This window comes from Haemaphysalis longicornis, unplaced genomic scaffold (genome assembly GCF_048455015.1).
Source record: "Haemaphysalis longicornis isolate Haplotype H1 unplaced genomic scaffold, Haemaphysalis longicornis Haplotype H1 scaffold_8, whole genome shotgun sequence".
Lineage (NCBI taxonomy): Eukaryota > Metazoa > Arthropoda > Arachnida > Ixodida > Ixodidae > Haemaphysalis > Haemaphysalis longicornis.
This window is the reverse complement of record NW_027526445.1, coordinates 51,661,985-51,681,495: the sequence shown is the minus strand read 5'-3', so window position 1 is coordinate 51,681,495 and position 19,511 is coordinate 51,661,985. Positions and strand designations below refer to the sequence as shown.

The 19,511-nt window shown below is 47.8% G+C and overlaps 2 long non-coding RNA genes across 2 annotated transcripts in view; one reads left to right on the top strand and one right to left on the bottom strand.

Moving 5' to 3' along the window:
* Positions 1-19,511, bottom strand: part of LOC144148661 (uncharacterized) — a 446,918-nt gene that overhangs the window by 269,095 nt on the left and 158,312 nt on the right. The window lies entirely within an intron of this gene.
* On the top strand, positions 5,584-13,354 carry LOC144148760 (uncharacterized). Its single transcript, XR_013318052.1, has 3 exons — positions 5,584-6,164; positions 7,675-7,944; positions 10,827-13,354. It is a non-coding gene; the product is annotated as an uncharacterized LOC144148760 (long non-coding RNA).

Here is a 19,511-nt window from a genome sequence, read left to right as displayed (position 1 = left end):
CTTTCTTTCTGTGCCGCATGTGTTATCTGTTCTGATAGGGAGAGCATTCCGATCTAACGTGAACATCCCGGAATAATCTTCTTGCATCTACAATGTTCTCGATGCGAATCGACGGTTCCAGAACGACGCGCGCCGAAAGATAAAAAGCCTGCAGAGCAGACGCCGGGGCATTCCGATTCTGAGACGCTCGCGACGCAAGTCACTTATTGACCGCTGCTTCGCCGCTTCTGTATTCTTTTGAGTTGTTAGGGGAGCACAAGTCCGCTCCAATAAACTTGTTTCTCCTTCAAGACAACTGCGTCGTCCTTGGCTTCGTGACATCTGGTGGAGGTGCTGGGTACTCACCCTTTATGCTCTCTACGACATCTGGAAGCCGCCAAGCCAGCCCGACCCGAGAAAGCCGCCGACTGCAAGGATTAAAACCCGAGTTCGGTCTCATGCCAGAAGGGCCCAAGAGAAGTAACGCTGCAACCAACACCATGATACAAGAAACAACGTCGTCAATCGTGCTGCAGCAGCCCCGGGAACCGCCATCGTTCCGGGGAGCCCCCGCTGAAGACCCAGAGGAATGTTTGGAGAAGCTAGAGCGCGTGCGCATCTTCAACAGGTGGGACGATGAAGAAACCTTCCGGCATGTTTTCTTTTACTTGGAGGATGCAGCTCGAACTTGGTTTGAAAACCACGAGAGCGCCTTGACCGACTGGACGCAATTCAAAAGCGAGTTCCTTAAGACCTTCACGACCGTGGTGAGAAAAGAACGAGCTGCGATTTTACTGGAAACTCGAACGCAACACCCGAACGGAGGAGTCGTAATCTTGAGGAAATGAAGCGGCTTTTCCGCCGTGCGGACCCAGGAATGACGGAGGAAAAGAAACTACGGTTTCTGATGCGAGGTGTGAAGCACGAGCTCTTCGTGGGCCTTGTTCGCAACCCCCCCAAGACCGTGTCCGAATTCGCGTCTGAGGCCGCCGCGGTGGAGAAGACCCTCGAAATCCGAACGAGGCAGTACGACCGCCCAATCAATGCGCTGGTTTCGGAGACTATTGGTGTCAGCGCTATTAACTCCGACTCACTACGCGACACCATCCGCGCAGTGGTAAGGGAGGAGCTGCGGAAACTTTTCCCGATGACGGCACCACAACCTCAAGTCACTTCACTGACCGACGTGATCCGGGAAGAAGTACAGCAGGCTTTGGGAACTTCTGTGCCGTCCGAAGCACCCCGCGAGCCCAAGGCTATGACCTACTCTGCGGCTGTTCGTCGACCCCGCCCTGCTCCAACACGCCGTCAAGAGGACCTGCCGTACCGCCGCCCACTGTCACCCGCCCGACCCCCGGTAGCCCAAAACCAGAGGCCGAGGAAGACGGACGTATCGCGAACTCCCGAGAATCGTCCTCTGTGCTACCACTGCGGAGAGGCCGACCACATCTACCGTCGCTGCCCATACAAGAGACTCGGACTGCGTGGTTTCTCCGTCGACGCACCTCGCCCTCTCCCTGGCCAACGACCACGTGAGATCGACGAGTATCTATCTGAAACCAGCCGTGGCCCATCCCGTTTCAACCGCTCGCCATCGCCCTACCCGTACCAATCGCCGAACCGCCGTAGCAATGCTGACTTCACCCGTGGAAGGTCCCCCAGCCCACGCGGGGGAAACTAAAAGCAGCAACTTCTGGAGGTAAAGTTGCACGATCGCGGAAAAATGAAAACCCTCCAACGACGCAACGACTCGCGGAAGACAGTGACTCACAACATGCCCTCATCCCGACGACCCGACCCAGACCTGACGAGACTCCCGAACACGAGGACAGCTATACGCCGCGACGCGTACCCGACCGGACCGAGACGTCCGCTGAGAAAACGACGACAACGACGACGCACAGTGCCCGACCGTCAACACGCACAAGCCGAGATGCGACGCCCCGACGCACCCGGAACTCGAGGAAGGCGGCATCCGACGTCAAGGTGTCCATCGACGGCTTTGATGTAGTCGCCCTCGTAGACACGGGAGGCGACTACTCCGTAATGAGCGGACCATTTGCGTCTAAGCTGAAGAAGGTTATGACCAGATAGGACGGTCCGCACATACGCACAGCAGGAGGCCACCTCGTGACGACAAGTGGAGCGTGCACATCGCGCGTCACCATAGACGGCACGACGTACCCTGCGGTGTTCGTCGTTTTGCCAAACTGTTCCCGTGACGTAATTCTCGGAATGGACTTTTTGACGGACAACGGCGCAATAATCGATCTGCAGACGAAGTCGATAACTTTTTCCTCCGACCACTCCATGACGCCGGAATCGAACCCCGAACACCGTGCAGCTGTAAGGATCGCCGATGATCACTTCACCCTGCCACCCCGCGCAAGCTTGATGATCACCGTCTACTGTGAAGGTGCTGCTCCCGACGTCGACGCTATCGTGGAGGGTGACCAAACGTTGCTTCCTGACCGCGGTGTGTCTGTCGCGAGAGGCATTGCGCGGTTTAAGCAGCGCAAATCCCACGTTTTGGTCACCAATTTCACCGAGGAGTACCAGCATTTAAACAAGGGCGCTGCAATTGCGTTCGTCGAAGAAACGCAACAAGCAAGTGACGTGATATCAGTCGCCGACTTTGAACGCGCACCCGACGATACGTTCAAGCTTCCGCACCCCTTCGACGTGAATCCGGCGCTACCGCAAGAAGAAAGGAAAAAGTTATTGACTTTGCTGCGTCGCTACACACTAAACTTTTTAACACCCTTAAAGGTGCTAAAAGGGTGCACTCAACATTTTGCACCCTTTTTGCACCTTTTAAGGACTAAAACATTGCTCCGGCACCCAATCATGAGGGTGCCACATATTAAGGGGTGTAAATCTTAACATTTTTACACCCTTTAAGGTGCAAGGAGGGTGTACTGAACATTTTGCACCTTTTTTGCACCTTTCAAGCACCCAAATATTGCTCGGGCACCCCACCTCGAGGGTGCCAAAATTCAGGGGTGTAATCAACAGTTTTATAGGGTGCTACGACCGTTAAAGGGGTGCTAAAAAGTATTTCTTCTCGATTGGGGTGTTACCACGGCACCTTATCGTTAGGGTGCCTAAAAGAACGGTGTGTGAATGCAAGCATGCAAAATTGCACAAAAACAGGCTGAATGTTTAAACCGCACATTGCACTATTTCACCGCCCGTTGAGAGAATAAATATGAACTCTCCACATAGACCAGGGGAAAGGCTCTAAAATTGCTGTTCGTAAATTGAACAAAACGTGCTGAATGTTTAAATTCCACTCTGCACTAATCTACTGCTTCGAGTGTATCACAAGGTTCGTTTCGATGTCTGGGTGCACGGGAAGGAAAGGCTACAAAATGCCTCTTGTAGTCCTATAAATAAAACTTTTACGCGAGGCATCGGTGTCCTCAACGAAATCGAATTTACCTAAGAATTTGTTCCCGTATTATTATGCCCCGGGCAAAAATTCCAACAAGACTTTCTTGTTGGGCTCACAGCACGCCTGTGGGGCCAATACGAAGTTCTGTCGGCACTCTATCGTTCCAATAGCCTAGTCTTCCAACAGGGAGTTTAACCTTGATGGCGTTTGTGGGGCCAATAAGAAGCTCTGTCGGCACTCTATCGTCCCAACAGCGTAGTCTTCCAACAGGGAGTTTAACCGTGATGGCGTTTACCGGCTCGCCAACACGATAAGTCAACGCCAACAGACGCCTCGTTCGTAATCAGCGGCGCGAGCGCGCCATCAGACAGAACCGACAGACACCCTGAAGGTGGTTTTTAGGGCCTAAACAGCAGCGTCTATGTCTGGCATAGACGCTAGACGTCAACGTTTGTGTTCTGAATTTTCCCTTCAGTAAGTAACAGTCAGACGGACGATAACATAACTATGTGAAGATATGCTTTGGCTCATACCACGGCAAGCGCAATCGTTTGTGGCTGCAGCCTCGGTTGCTCTTCGTCCACAACAAACTGAATCGGCTGTACAGCTTTCTTCGAGGGCGTGTATGCAGGGGTTCTATCTTCCTTTTTTGCGCAGGCCGACGGGGGCGGTCGTGTAAAATCATTTTCGCTCGTCACTGCCGTAGGGTTGCCACCTTCCTGGTTTTGGACCGGCCCGACCGGTTTTTTAAACAGCGGGCCGGTTGCCGGTCCATATCTAAAACCAGCCGTCATCAGCCGGTTTTTTGGCTTTTGTGCCGTGATTATGCCCGTTTTGGCGTTTTATAAGCGTCAATTCAACAACTAAGACGATAAATACGTGTCGACAAGCATAGGCGTGCGCACAGGGGGGGCAGGGGGGGCGGCCGCCCCCCCTAATCATCTGAAGGGGGCGCCAAATTTGCCCCATGCCTTGCCGATGTAACACATGAAAGTAAAATTTCTGCTCAGAAATATTTTGTGTGTGTTGCAATTCCATCACATTGAAATAAAAATTTTATAACCATCCCTCTTTGCACTGCGTTCGCACCGCAAGGCCTTCAGTGAGAAGAGGTCGGGAGTTGCTCTGGGGGGGGGGGGGCTCAGCGGTAAGACTTTGCCCCCCCAAATTGAGAACTCTGCGCACGCCTATGTCGACAAGCTGCGCAAAGACACGCGAGCAGAGAAAATACGCGGGCGAGCGCGCTGCCTCAGATGGAGGGGGACCTAAGGGAAGAACAAAATAACGAAATTCTACCGCCGCGGTCAGCAATTGCGGTTACTTTTCAGTGAAGCACATGCAGAGCGATTAACCAAGCTCTCAATCACTTTCAGTACAAACGTTATGTTGATTTCTCTCTAAGAAAACACTACAATAAATGGCACTGCATGTTAAAAAACATGGCGTCTTTTTTCAACACAATCCCCCCTCCCCCCCCGGAAGGCCCGTTTTTTTTTTTTCGGGTAAAGGTTGTAACCCTACGCTGCTGTTATGCCTACCTGCTTGCTGTACCTATTACGTCGCCGCCACCGCAAATCCCCACTTGTTACAAACTCAGAGGTTTTCGCACTGTTAGCAGTCGTTTTACACGATGGGTTTGATGCGCCTGACATGCCAGGAGTGACATCGCTTGTAGTATTAGAGCGACGTTGCTTGTCTGCAAGACGGTGCCGGTCAAACAAGCGTTATCAACGCCATAATTCTAACGGCACATTCCATTTATTTCGTGGCTGCCGTGGCTTGCGCAGAAAAGGTCGGGTTGACTGCGATAGCTTTTCTTGAGTCAAATAATGGAGCTTTGGCTCAATCGCTTGCAGCGCTAGCAATGCGGCCTCGTCTGCAAGACCGGTGCGTGAGAAACAAGCGTTAGGACAGCCAGAATTTCAAAAATGCAGCATAAACTAGAACATCGTTAAAGGAGGCGATGACTAGACACAAGCAACAATATTCGTTGACAACTTACGTAAGTATAGAGTTGTTTTAGGCGCCTCGAATACCGCCCGCCGACATAGCTGTTTGTTAACGCGTCGGTTTACTGTTTTGTAGGTCATTGGTTCGATTCCTCGTCGAACGTGTTTTTTTTTTTTTTTTTTTTTTACGTGAGGGTTTCATTAGCTCCTTTTTTAACGACCAGGGTAAGCACCTGTTCCTTGCTTTCTATCACGCCGACATTTACCGCCCTCTTCCTGAACCCAAAGTAGCTCGTTTTCTCGCACGTTCTCTCTTGAGAAGCCCGCCGTGAAAACAAAACCAAAACAAACGTCAAACCTCTTTACAATATCAGTATATATGTCAATTACTTTATGTGTATTCACTTTTTGTGTTTAAAACCTTAAATTTAAGTTATAAACACATTTCAGACTTTGAAAGCAGAAAGATAATTACCAACATTACAGTAGTAACACAATTTTCGTCAAACTTAGAGGTGCTACATTTGAAGTCTGGCAACTATCTCTCACTTTTGTGTGAGTTTTTTCATGGCGTTTTGTGCCGAGTGGTTGGTGGCGTGATTTAATCTGTTTTATCTATTTCAAGCTTAAATCATAGTTATAGAAGCTTTATGGGTGATGTCTACCCTTCTAACCTACGCGTGTGTTGAACATGGGGACCCCGGAAGAACGATCATCGCCGGATAAAATACTGCGCGTCAAAAGTGGATGACATTGCATCAGAACAAAGCGTGTTCGTGTGTCCGCGAGATGAAGACGACAGTGAAGGAGAATTTTACGTTGGAAACATCGTTTTTGCTCGGGTAAGTACGCATTTTTTATTATTCTGTATTTGGTTGGAACGAGTTCTGGTGTTTATGGGTCAGTAATTCGCTAGACCCCCATCTCGTTTGCTCTGAGAGCCTACGTGAGTTAGTATACTTGTTTGGCGCCCAGTCCACCGTTTCGCAGAAGTCAGCATCAATTTACGCTGAAGCTAGACCTTGGCTACGATGCTCGCGCTATGGTACACGGCTGCTAATAATTTCACATCACGCAAGGCTCTTTAACACCGGGGCGTTTGTTTATGTGTCTCTCAAACAGTGCCTTTGCGGTTTCAGATCGCAGTCGCAATTTCGCGTGAGTGGCACAACGCTGTGATTAGTCCTCCCTCGTGAATACCCGCGGTATACCAAGAAATAACATGAACAGGAGGTTCCCTGGAAGTGCATGTGAAAACGCGTACACGTGATTCCATGGCTGGCGTCTCTCTCCCCCCCCTTCACGAATTCCGTGCAGTGCGCTTCGCAGCTATTGCGCTCGCGAGACCGGCGACCGTACGCCTCGCGGTCTTCGGGCCGCGATATGTGTGCTGTTCTCGTGAAGCTCGACACCAGCGAAATTGCCGTACTCGCTCGCCAACGCGCCCCGACAGCGCACGCGTCGACCGGGTGCTGACGGAGTTGTGCTGGAAGAAAAGCAGGCAAGAGATGAGGGCGCACGAGGTGTAGTTAAACATGAGAATTTACAAAGTGCAAGGTGGAGAAAATAGTATGCAAGGGCCGGAAACGGTGAGAGAGTTCGGGCCGCGCGCCAGCGAGCGAGTGCGGTAATTTACGTTGCCGAGTTTCACGAGTCCGGCACGAATATGACGACGCCCGTCTGAGAGTTCATAGAGGTATAGAATTCACATACGTGCAAATTGAAGGTGAAATGCGCGCATGTGGCCTCGCAGGGAGTTAGCATAGTCTCGGGGTAGTGGGGGAGATTTCACAACGCCTACGAGGCGCCTGCCGATTCTGTCAGAGTAGCTCTCGGGAAGTCTGGGGCTTGATATCAGAGGCATATGTATTGTTTAAATTAGTGCAGAAAATTGAGCCAATTCGCAAGTTCTCATTTTCGCAAAACCGCAGGCCATACAGAGACTAACAAGAAAGCTGTAGGCACTCACTCAACTAGATTTATATTGGAGAATTGAACGTGCAGATACAAGTCAGACATTGAAATGGAGGAGCCTCAACTATCACACACCAGTTCCGATTGAAAGCAAGGGATACAGATGAGCTGCTAGCATGCGTTCCATGCAAATTAGCTCAGTAGCTAGCTTTGCATATATCATGCATACCCCACTCACAGTACCTGCGGGTCTAATAAATACATTCTTACTGTGACCTAAATTTCACTTGGGGTGTTCCGGGAATGTTCTTATTAGTGCCTTGGAGGTTACTGTCTTTAAACGATTAAAAATCTACTTGATGTAAGCATTCGTGCTTTGTGTGTGCTCTTCTTGTATTTCAACAAGTGTCAGCACACTCACAGATTATGCACCTGCAGGTGCTGCTGCTGGCTGTCCTGGGTCAGCTGCCTTCCAGTCCAGTTTCAAAGGCTTTGCCAGGGCCTCCCTTGGCCAACCGACACTGCACCTGCTGTACCCAAGTACTGCCTGGCCTTTCGTTGGTGCTCCGTACGCTTTGCCGCCAGGAATGGTCATTCATCCATCATCTGGCCGCTTGGACCACCCGTTCAGAAGTCAGCGCATTTGCTCGACACATCGGTCCAGGCACTGCTGCCATATCGGTGCACCCACCGATTATGTATTTTCAGGTTAGTTATTGCATGTTGTGGAACTTGCCATGATGTATACCTGTTAGCAGTGCTGTGGCCTCTGATTATTTGAAACATTTTCATGAAGCAGTGCTGTGCGTATGGAGCGTGTCATTGCTTAGCAGAGATATTGAAGAGAATCTGGGGCTGACGACTAAAGGGCAAGAAGAGAAATTGAACTGACTTTGAAGCAAGTATTCGTATGTAATCAAGCCAAGCAAACATTTAGGATCTTTCGATATGGTTTTAAACTTGCAATACAAACTGGTCTACTTCAGATCATACTGGTAATAATCATACTATACCGAAAAGTACATCCCGCAGTCTGTAGAATTCTGACAGCGCTTTTTTCGCAGTCTCTCATGACAGGCACTAATCTCAATGGTTGGAAGATAGTCGAGGTAGCACCAGTCTTTAAATCAGGAGACGGTACTTCACCATTAAATTTCCCTAACAAGCACCATATGCAAGGTCAGGAAACATTTCATCCACTCTCAGGTCGCTAATTATTTATAAAATCACAATATCACATTCGAGTATCACCACGGTTTTCACAAGGGTTACTTGAGAAACACAACTTTCAGGATTTGTTCACGATCAACATTGATCCATTGACACAGGCTTACAAACTGCGGTAGTTTTTCTCGATTTTTCTAAAGCATTCAATCGCATTGCACACCACAGACTACTTCTCAAACTTCACCCTAATGTCCTCACTTGAGCAAAAGATTTTCATTCTTCTCAAATGCAGTTTACTTCTAATAACTATAAACTTCTTTTGCTCGTGCCACTTTGTTGTCCCCCCAGGCAGGTTGCTTGGTCTATCTTCCATGTTGCATATCCTCCCATGTAGGTCTATTTGCAGATGATGTTGTAATTTATCACACAATTTCTTTCAACTACTACCGTCAATGTTTTCAATCTGATCTTAACACAATTAACTCCTGGTGCTGCAAATGGCTAATGTCGCTTATCTCTAAAACAAAGTGCATGACTTTAACGGTGGCAAGTCTCGGATTGTAAATACTTACTTCATTAACAATAGCCTGATTACCTCTTGAGACAAAGGTGTTTTGGTAGGCCGGTAGGGGAGGGGGGATTGCATGGTGGATTTCAAAAGGTACATCGATTGGGAAAATAAGACGTGTGATTAATATTTTCATTTGCACTCCAAAACTCGCTTTATTTCATATGTTTAACCCACTGCCGTGGCTAGGGTGGTGTGCTGTGGAGGCGAATGTCGGTTAGATACCGCTTGGTGTAGCCGCTTTTCAGATGGAGGCAACACGTAAAGACGCCCGTGTTTGGAGATTTCGATGCGCACAAAAATACCCAGATGGTCAAAATTAATGCGAAGCCTTCCCCTACAGTGCTCCCCATATCCCAAGTGTAGCTTTGGCGTGTTAAACCACTGTTTTTTTTTCATGTTTTTGGTATAGTACCAGCTGCTGTAGCAGGTGCAACTTAAAGGTAAAATTATACATAATGTTTCCAAGAGCTAAATATAAAGGCCATATTGAAGTGCGTTTATGGGTCTATCTCATAGCAGTAGTGAAAGGTTATATACTCTGGTGCAGGTTAAGAACGCCAATGGCTCATGTGGTGTAGTCCAGTGTTTGACGGAATGCCGTGTAGGCAGGTAAAAGCATTATTGCAGTGATGAAACGTAGGTCACTGACCAAGTCAAGAAAGCCATTTAACGGTTTGTTGCTTGTTCCCGGTGAGCATGTGTCGTGGAAAACGAAGCTATATATTGGGCATTACGCGGCGCAATGAGTTTGCATAGATATGGTGCAGATTGCCATCCATTATGTTGATAATGTTGGGCGTCGTCTGAGCAATGAGGGACTCGAGCAGTAATCGAGAAGATAGATTGCACTCAGTTGTCAGTAATTTTGTCTTGTTCCAGTCGACCACGTGTCCCGTCCTCTCACGGTGCTCTGCCAGTGGACTTGTTTTTGCATGGCCCTTGTTCACTTCGTTCCAGTGCTGCATTAATCTTCTGTGCAGATTGCCCGTTTCGCCAATGTACACTGATTTGCATTCAGCGCATGGAATCTAATAAACAATACCCGGAAGCTTGGAGCGTGAGAGGGGTCTCTCACGCTGACAATGTCAGAACGCAGCTTGCTAGTGGGCACATGCACAATGTATGCACTGCGTGTCTTGAAAATGTGTGCGAGAGTTTCACCGATGTGTGGGACGTAGGTAATTGCTGCACGTTTTGATGCAGTCGTTGTCCTGACTATAATGCCTAAAGCATTATATTCAGAAAGAAGCGAAGAGGGCGACTAGCAGGAATCCGCATTGACATTAGCAGGCAGAAGCGTCCACAAGGCCTGTGTCAAAACGTGCTGCAATTCTCGTCCTGCACATCAATCAAACTTTCGCACGCATTTTCAAGAAACACACTGTGCACATCGTGCAGGTGCCCACTAGCAAGCTATGTTCTGACATTGTCAGCGTGAAAGACCCCCTCTCACGCTTCAAGCTTCCAGGTGTTGTTTATGTTTTGAACAAAAAAAGTGCCATTTAAACGTGACACCTCCTTCCTTGCCGATTTCTGATGCCTGATTGTTCAGTTTGTGGGGATACGTTTAGCAGATTGCTCACATGTCTAACCTGTATTTGTGCTTGAGCAGTCAAACGCTGATGTTAGCAGTGAAGTAGGTGAAAATTGTAGTTTGATTGTAGTTGTGTGCAGATTACCTACATTGTGTTAATTCGTAGAAAAGCAAAATTGAGGTAACCCTGCTAACTGTTCCGCATTGCAGCATTTTATTATGCGAACGTTAAGGAGTTCAGCTGCTTGTTAAAGGTGAAATAAACAGTGGTACAAAAAGAAGAGCATCTACTAAACAGAAATATCTTCACAATCGCAGGATGCCAACGGTCCGCCTACCAACTTGTGTCCTGCATCGTTTCTGCTGGCTGGAGCGGTTCATGGAGCATTTTCCAGCTTCTCAAAGTTTGTGGTCAAGCGCTCCTCCAAGTGAAAGATGCCGCAGAGGGATCTTTTGTTTTAATGCCACAATTTCACGGGCTCAGCAGCAAATTTACTCGTAAGGCTTTTTAAATATTCATCACCCAAGAGGGCATGTTACCTTCGTCTTCGGTGGAATGTGTCTGCACTCAGGTTATTTGTGACAGAAACAAGTGGACCACGTCATGAGAGTCATTGAGGCCTTGTTGATTGTGCATGCTTCGGAAATGACATTTTCATTAAGCTGAATACTTTCCACATATTACGATTTGTGAACAAATTATGGTAAAAGTCATGATTAGTTGTACTGCACTGCAGGAAGGAAATGCCAACATACGTTTTAAGCGCCTCTGATATTTCAGATCGTTGGCTGGTGAGCAATAAAACAAAACTGAAATTTTTTTAAAGTAAAATCAAATATTCGTTGTCACCAGTGCATGACCATAGTAAAAGCTATCTAGTCACCAAATTTAGAATTAGACACGAAATGCCAAGAAAAATAGGGAAATAAACTAGACAGCTGGCTACAATAAACCAATTCGTAAAATTCCTCAATGTCTATCAAGTGATGATTCAGGCGGGTTAGTTAAGATGTCAGTGGGTTTACACACCCAACTTGCAGGGAAGCACATGAGCTCCCAATATTAACATGTTTTTAGTGAAGACCGTCTTCCTTCATTAAGCTGCTTTGCACATTGATGCCAGTCTGATAAATGTTCTGAATTTTTGTTATGATCAATCTTTGTATGGGAACCATATATTTTTATATGATGTCGCTGTGTATTTCTGAAACTGTATCTAGTCACTAATTCCAATTTGTCGTGGTCAGGTTTTTTCAACTAATTCGTAGCTTTTTTAACAATTATGGTATATTTTGTGTGCCTAAAGGAATGCCCCATTGCATGTTTAGCCTATGTAGTGTTGAAAGCGGACATTTTGCTTCAAAGTGGAATGTCGGGCTAGCAACAAGGTACTTCGCGTGCTGCTCACTTTCATTCATGCCATTATTTTTTATATTATCATTTAAAATTAAAAGCCAACCAATTTGCTGTCGTTTTAATTTTGTCACCTACTTTATACTTTCTTTTTTTTTTCAACTTTGTGTAAGGATTGACTATCCATATTTTTATGATACCAAGGCGTTGGACTGGGCTAGCTGGTACATGTTTGGCTGGATGAAAAACCATAGGAAAACCCAGGACACAGAAGAGAACGACGGGACAAACTTGTGCCGTCATTCTGTTTTAACTGTTTCCTGTGTTTACCACTGGTTTTTTATGCATTCAAACGTTTTTTATGAGTTTGTTGAACAGTGATTAGTTTAGGTGTGTTCAAACAATTGTTGGTTGCGAAGGCTCCCTGTAGCATTTGTATAAGTGCTCTCTGCTTTTTTTTTTTTTTTGAGCCAATACCCCACCACCAGTCTTCATGAGGTGGTCTTTTGTAGAAATAAGTTGAAATAAATATTTGTTTGCATTGCTTTACATGTTTTGAAAGAATTTCTTGTTCATTCTTGTTTCATTCAACCCCGTTTCACAATCCTGCTTAAGGCATTTCCTCTGTTATTTTTTTTCAGAACCAGGAAGGGTGCTCATCCTCGGTTCTTGCTGAAGCAGCAGTATCCATGCTTCACACGTGAGCTCTGAACACACAGTAATTATGGTATGAAACATTCTACCAGTATAAGCCTGCTTTGTAGACGTCATTGTAGATGTCAAAGCTCTTGACAGTGTAGTCCAATGTCTGGTGTAACGGGCAATGTCTACAACTTGTAAAAATTAATTTTGTGGCTATAATGTTTGTCATTATTTTAAAATGCACGTCAACTACTATTTAGAATCGCTGTCTAAATTGGCAGCCATTTTCCTGGTGGATACAGAAAGTGAAAAAGCGCATGTGTAGAGATTTCAGTGCACCTTAAATGTCCCAAATTTGCTAAAGCTAATCCAAAGCCCTCCTTGTGGTGCACTTCATATCCCATGTACAGTGTTGCGTAAAAACAGCTAAAAATTTATGATCAATTTAAACTTATTTTAATGTTTTTAAATGCAAATATTCTCAGTTTAAGCTGCCATATTTAGAGTAAAATATTTTGTAACAATTATATAGCTACCAAAGGTTTACAGAAAAGCTTTTTGCTTTTGGTTGTGCACCTTCTTATCAAAAGAAAAATGTTAAGAAAGGCAGAAGAAACCCAACTATGGAAATAGCAAACCCTAAAGCTGCGGATAGAATGAATGTTTTGTAGAGAATCTTTTGCTGATTTCAGTTCTAGTCAACTCTAAAAAAGTCTATCGACGTAGAATGCTTACCGTGAGGCACCTCGTAATACTAGCCAAAACTAATGGGCCCTGGCTGTTGGCTTTTCATTTGCAACAGTGACAAATGACCCCACATCCACCGGCAGGGACATAATGCAAGGCACCATGTACAAGCTAGCCTCATGATAAAATAATGTTTTCAGAATAATGGAAACGAAAATAAATGGCTTGGGTAACCAACTTTTATAAGTAGATTATGAGCCGCAGTACGGAGGGAACTATATTATGAGCCGCAGTACGGAGGAAACAATACATTTTGCATTTGGTCTTCCTTCATATTGAACCTTCCTGCTCAGCTCAAGAATAAGGCACTAAACATTGCAGGTAGCTACTGTGATTGCAAGTTTGATGCAATAATGAGAAGCCAAGGGTTTTAAGGTTCAAGGAAGTTTTGTGTGGTTGAAGTGTTGCACACCTAATTGCTTTCACTGCATAGTATCGTTATACTGTGCAGTGAAGCTCGAAGGATGTGTACTGCAGTTCGGCAAAGTGAACATATAATTGGTTTTTTACGAAGTTTTGGATAATCAACTACCTCTAAAGTTATAACTCTGTACTGAGATGTGGCTCCTGACTCTTTAAATATATGTTTTAACAATCGGTGACACAAGTTCAAGGAAATTATCAGCTGACGTTGAGCTTCAATAGAATGTCTCACAGAACCGAGCTTGGAAAGCACGAATGTTTCATACCATAATCGTGTGTCATATTGTGCAATATGTGGTCTCACACCTGCTGCACCTGTGAACCGAGGATGACGCACCCGTTTTGTACCCCTTTAGGTGGGTGCTTTTGCAGAAGATGCTCCTACAGATTGGGGTGCTAAGTAGCACCCTAGGATACTTTTAGGCGGAAAAGGGTGTTTATAAGGCACCTGTCTTCTGGGGTGCTTCACAGAGGGTGCTCCTGCGGCGACAAAATCCAAGCACCCTAAAGGGCGTAAAATATTCAGTTTTTAGGGTGCTCCTGCGGCGACAAGCTGAAGCACCCTTTTGGGCGTAAAAATTTTTAGTGTGTACAGCGAGTGTTTTTCGTCGAACTCAAAGTTACGTCAAACACCTCTGGCGAAGCGTCGGATAATAACCGAGGATGGAGCCCGACCTACCCGACAGTCACCATACCGCGTCTCTTCCCACGAGCGCGAAGCCATCCGGACTCAAGTCGACGACATGCTCAACGACGACATTATACAGCCATCGAAAAGTCCGTTGGCTGTGCCGGTCGTACTCGTGAAGAAAAAAGACGCCACACTGAGGTTCTGCGTTGACTACCGGCGATTGAACAAGATCACCAAAAAGGACGTGTACCCCCTGCCACGAATCGACGACGCCCTCGACGACCTCTGCCATGCGAGGTACTTCTCATCGATGGACCTGAAAACCGGCTACTGGCAAATTGAAGTGGACGAGAGAGATCGAGAGAAGACTGCATTCATAACCCCGGACGGCCTATACGAGTTCAAGGTAATGCCGTTTAGGCTATGCACGGCTCCAGCAACGTTCCAAAGAGTCATGGACACTGTGCTAGCTGGCCTGAAGTGGCACACCTGCCTCGTATACCTCGACGACGTTGTGGTATTCTCCCGGACTTTCGACGAACACCTCGCAAGGTTGCAGTCTGTACTCGAGGCCATCCGTACGTCGGGGTTAACGCTGAAGCCTGAAAAGTGCCGCTTCGCGTACAAGGAACTGAAATGTTTGGGCCATGTCGTCAACACCGCGGGAATCCTGCCTGACCCGGCGAAAACTTCAGCCATAGCGAACTTCCCAAGGCTGAAAGATAAGAAGGGCGTGCGCAGATTTCTTGGACTGCGCATACTACCGGCGCTTCGTCGCAAACTTCGCACGCATTGCAGAGCCGCTCACGCGCTTGACGAAAGATAGCACCGCTTTCAGCTGGGAAGACGACCAAGAAAAGGCATTCTGCGAGCTGCAAAAACACCTGCAAAGCCCACCCGTGCACGCTCATTTCGACGAAAACGCCGAAACGGAAATACACACGGACGCCAATGATATAGGCTTGGGTGCCGTCCTTGTCCAAAAACAAAGCGGGTGCGAAAACGTAATCGCCTATGCCAGCCGTGGTCTGTCGAAGGAGGAGAAAAACTACTCTGCCTCCGAAAAAGAGTGCCTGGCTATTATATGGGCCATTTAAAAATTTCGCCCATACGTGTATGGCAGACCGTTCAAGGTTGTAACAGACCACCATGCGCTGTGTTAGCTCGCCAATTTGAAGGACCCCTCTGGCCGTCTTGGGCGGTGGAGTTTGCGCCTGCAAGAGTTCGACGTTACAATCGTCTACAAATCCGGCAGAAACACTCCGACGCCGACTGCCTGTCCCGCGCCCCTGTCGACCCACCACCACAAGACTCCGATGAAGACAGTGCGTTCTTCGGGGTTGTTACGGAGAGCGACCTAGCCGCCCAGCAGCGTGCCGACCCCGACTTGCGAGTAATGATCGACTACCTCGAAGGACGAAACGTCACCGTGCCTAGAACGTTCAAGCGTAAATTGCCAGCATTCAGCCTCAAAAACTCCGTCCTCGTGAAGAAGAATTTCCGCCCCGGAACAAGAACGAATTATCTACTTGTCATGCCCGCAGACCTTCGGGACGAAATTTTGGAAGAGTCCCACGACGACCCGTCTTCCGCACATCTCGGCACAGCTCGCACTATTGCAAAAATTAAGGCGAAGTACTTCTGGCCCCGCCTTACATCCGACGTCACCCACTACGCTCGGAGTTGCCGGGACTGCCAGCGACGAAAAACGCCGCCGACAAGACCCGCCGGACTTCTGCAACCGATCGCCGTCCCTTCGAGACCATTTCAACAGATTGGAATGGACCTTCTAGGCCCGTTCCCGACGTCACGATCGGAGAACAAGTGGATTGTCGTAGCGACAGACTACATGACACGCTACGCGGAGACCGCCGCTCTTCCGCGGGGGACTGCACAAGAAGTGGCAAAGTTCTTTATGAACCAAGTTGTGCTGCGACATGGAGCCCCTGAAGTCCTAATCACGGACCGCGGAACGGCCTTTACCGCCGAGCTGATGCAAGGAATCTTACGCTACAGCAACACGGATCACCGAAGAACGACGGCCTACCACCCCCAAACGAACGGACTAACAGAACGTCTGAACAAGACAATTGCGGATATGCTGTCCATGTACGTCGACGTTGAACATAAGACTTGAGACGAAGTCCTCCCGTATGTCACGTTTGCGTACAATACAGCGACGCAGGAAACTACGCAGATGACACCGTTTGAGCTTGTCTACGGAAGACGACCGACTACGACGCTCGACGCCATGCTTCCACGTGTAGAAGACGACGACCTCAACGCCGACGTCCAAGGATACCTTCAACGTGTGAGGAGGCCCGCCAGCTCGCTCGAGTTCGTATAAGGGACCAGCAGCTGGTGGATGCCGGCCGCTACAACCTCCGACGCCGAGACGCCGAGTACCAACCAGGGGATCGTGTGTGGGTTTGGACTCCCATCCAACGACGAGGACTGAGCGAGAAACTTCTGCGACGGTATTTCGGACCCTACCAGATTCTGCGACGTGTTGGCCAACTTACCTACGAAGTGATCCCCGATGGTGACTCCGGCATATCACGACTACGTACGCGGCCCGAAGTCGTCCACGTGGTTCGCTTAAAACCTTTCTACATGCGATGACGAACTTTTATTTTCAGTTTCGGACTGTCGCTTATGTTAGCATCGGGTCGATGCACTCTTAGAGGGTGGGGGGGGGGGTAATGCCGCGAACCATGCATTGGGTTTGTTTATTTGTGTTTTGCTTTTAGCGCCCAGCTGCGCCGGTCTGTGTTATCTCCGTGCCAAGGGAAGCGCGTGTTCGACTCTTTATTTCTGTGCCGCATGTGTTATCTGTTCTGATAGGGAGAGCATTCCGATCTAACGTAAACAGCCCAGAATAATCTTCTTGCATCTACAATGTTCTCGATGCGAATCGATGGTTCCAGAACCACGCGCGCCGAAAGATAAAAAGCCTGCAGAGCAGACGCCGGGGCATTCCGATTCTGCGACGCTCGCCGACGCAAGTCACTTTATTGACCGCTGCTTCGCCGCTTCTGTATTCTTTTGAGTTGTTAGGGGAGCACAAGTTCGCTCCAATAAACTTGTTTCTCCTTCAAGACAACTGCGTCGTCATTGGCTTCGTGACAATATGAAAGCACACGAAACCGATTTACATCGCAGTGTGTGGCCATAGCATGAGCATCTGAACGAACGCTGCTTACGGAGGTACTGTTAGTAAATCTCAGGGCAGTGGAATTACAATCACCACCATGCATATATCCCAGTTTCGTGACGCTGGCTTTTGACACATACCTGGCGCTTATGCGGACCGTATATACCACAGTAAGATCGCGTCATAAGCATTTACACTCTCATAAATACACCACATTTGCGAACAGTGACTGCTCCACATAAATATGTATTTCCAACGAATACAAACGCAAAATATCAGTCGCGAACGTGCCTCAAAAGCAACGGTGACAGTGGTGAGCGAGCCGGCGACTCCCGCGACTGCTTTCGAAACGGCCCGCTAGGGGGATTTCAGTGGCGCCCCTACAGTCAGCGCTCGAGGCGTATAGTGACGTTAAACAGCCCCTTGGACACAGCGTTATTGAAAATGGCACTGGCTTAGGTAGCGTGGCCGCTATTGTGACGGAGAGCCAATGGAGACAAATGAAAGAAACACCCATATTGTAAAAAGAAAATAACTACTCTATCGCAAACTCGTACTTTATTCCCAACATGGCTTAAACATCCTACGAGAATGAGGCATAGTAGCTAAGGGCTGACAGATTTTTGCGACCTTTTTTTGCAAGAACGCCAAGCGTTGCACGTGAACACGGTCGTGTGGACGTATTAGGCATGACAGACGACAGTCGCGTAAAAAATTCTAATGTTCGCTTCAATCCATTGGTTTAGTTAGGCACACAAGCACTCGACCTAATGCCTGCTGACAATCTGTGGAAAGAGAACACACTTCTTAATAGCCGTATAGTGAGTGTCTTCATGTATTTTATGTAAGTAATGTATCTTCTGCCAACAAAGTATATGAACAACAGGACTCTTAAGCCTCGTCGACAGTTTTGTTCAGAGCAGGCCCTGGAGGTTTGTTCATAGATACCTGGTCTCCTAAGCGGTGCGCACGGTGTTCGGGAAGAACGGGCTTCCTTTTGTAGCTTGTAGATCTCAGAAGGTCCCCCTCGTCTTCAACGACCTCAGTCGTGGACGTCGATTGATCGGTGTTATCCTCTGAAGAATCTCTGTTATGCGGATCCCTGGGCCCTTCGTTGGCATCAAATTTCCTGGAATGTTTGGCACTGTCTTCATTGCCAGTAGTTTCGGCGATACTTTGGCTCGTTTTGGATTGACTGCGGCGCTTCGGGAGTAGCGCGGTGACTATGAAGAACGAGCCTACAACGAAGAAGACACCGAGGCCGATCAATACGCCGATCTTGCACATTTCGGCTCTGGCCTTGTCTATGGAATTCTGCTCGCCTTCGTGGGCCAGCTGGTCGTACCGTCGACGAAGGCTTATCCGGGAATCCTCCGTCGGCCGCCGGCGGCCTCTGCTGACAGACATCACCGCTAGCTGGGTGGGAAAGCGATGCTTATTCAGGACCACGCCGATTCTCAGATCGCTCGCACCATTCACTGCATTCGCTCGCGAATGGCGATGGGGATTTAGTAGCCAGCCACTCATTAGGCAGCTAAAAAAGGCACTCGAAAAATTTCTCAGCCTGCTTGGTCACATTGGCATTCCCAGTTGGTAATTCTACCATGGCATCTTTTTGTCCTTGCATTGTCTAAATATGGTCACAGTGCTTCTCGATTGCCGATGAATATGACGCTATTACGTAGCCTCAAGTATTGTGGACATGTTCCGCGGCATAGTAAAAAAAAAGATGACGCTGGGCCCGCTGAGGCTCCGAGGGGCCACGAGGAGTAGAAGAAGATGAGTTTCGTTCTGTGGCAAGCACCGCCCCTTACAAGCCGTGACCAATACCACCTCTGGGCAACACTACACTAAGGTGAGGAAGAAAATAAGAATTAAGACGGCGCTTCTGTTAAGCCGTGGGGCATCATGTCCTATAGTAAAAGTGCTACTTCTACTGCTACTACATATTAAACTTTTTTACATCCTTTTAGCCAAAACGGGTGTAGGAAAAAGGATGTTGGGAGGCCTTTACACCCTTTTTCTTGAATCTCAACAACCTTTTCCTAGCTC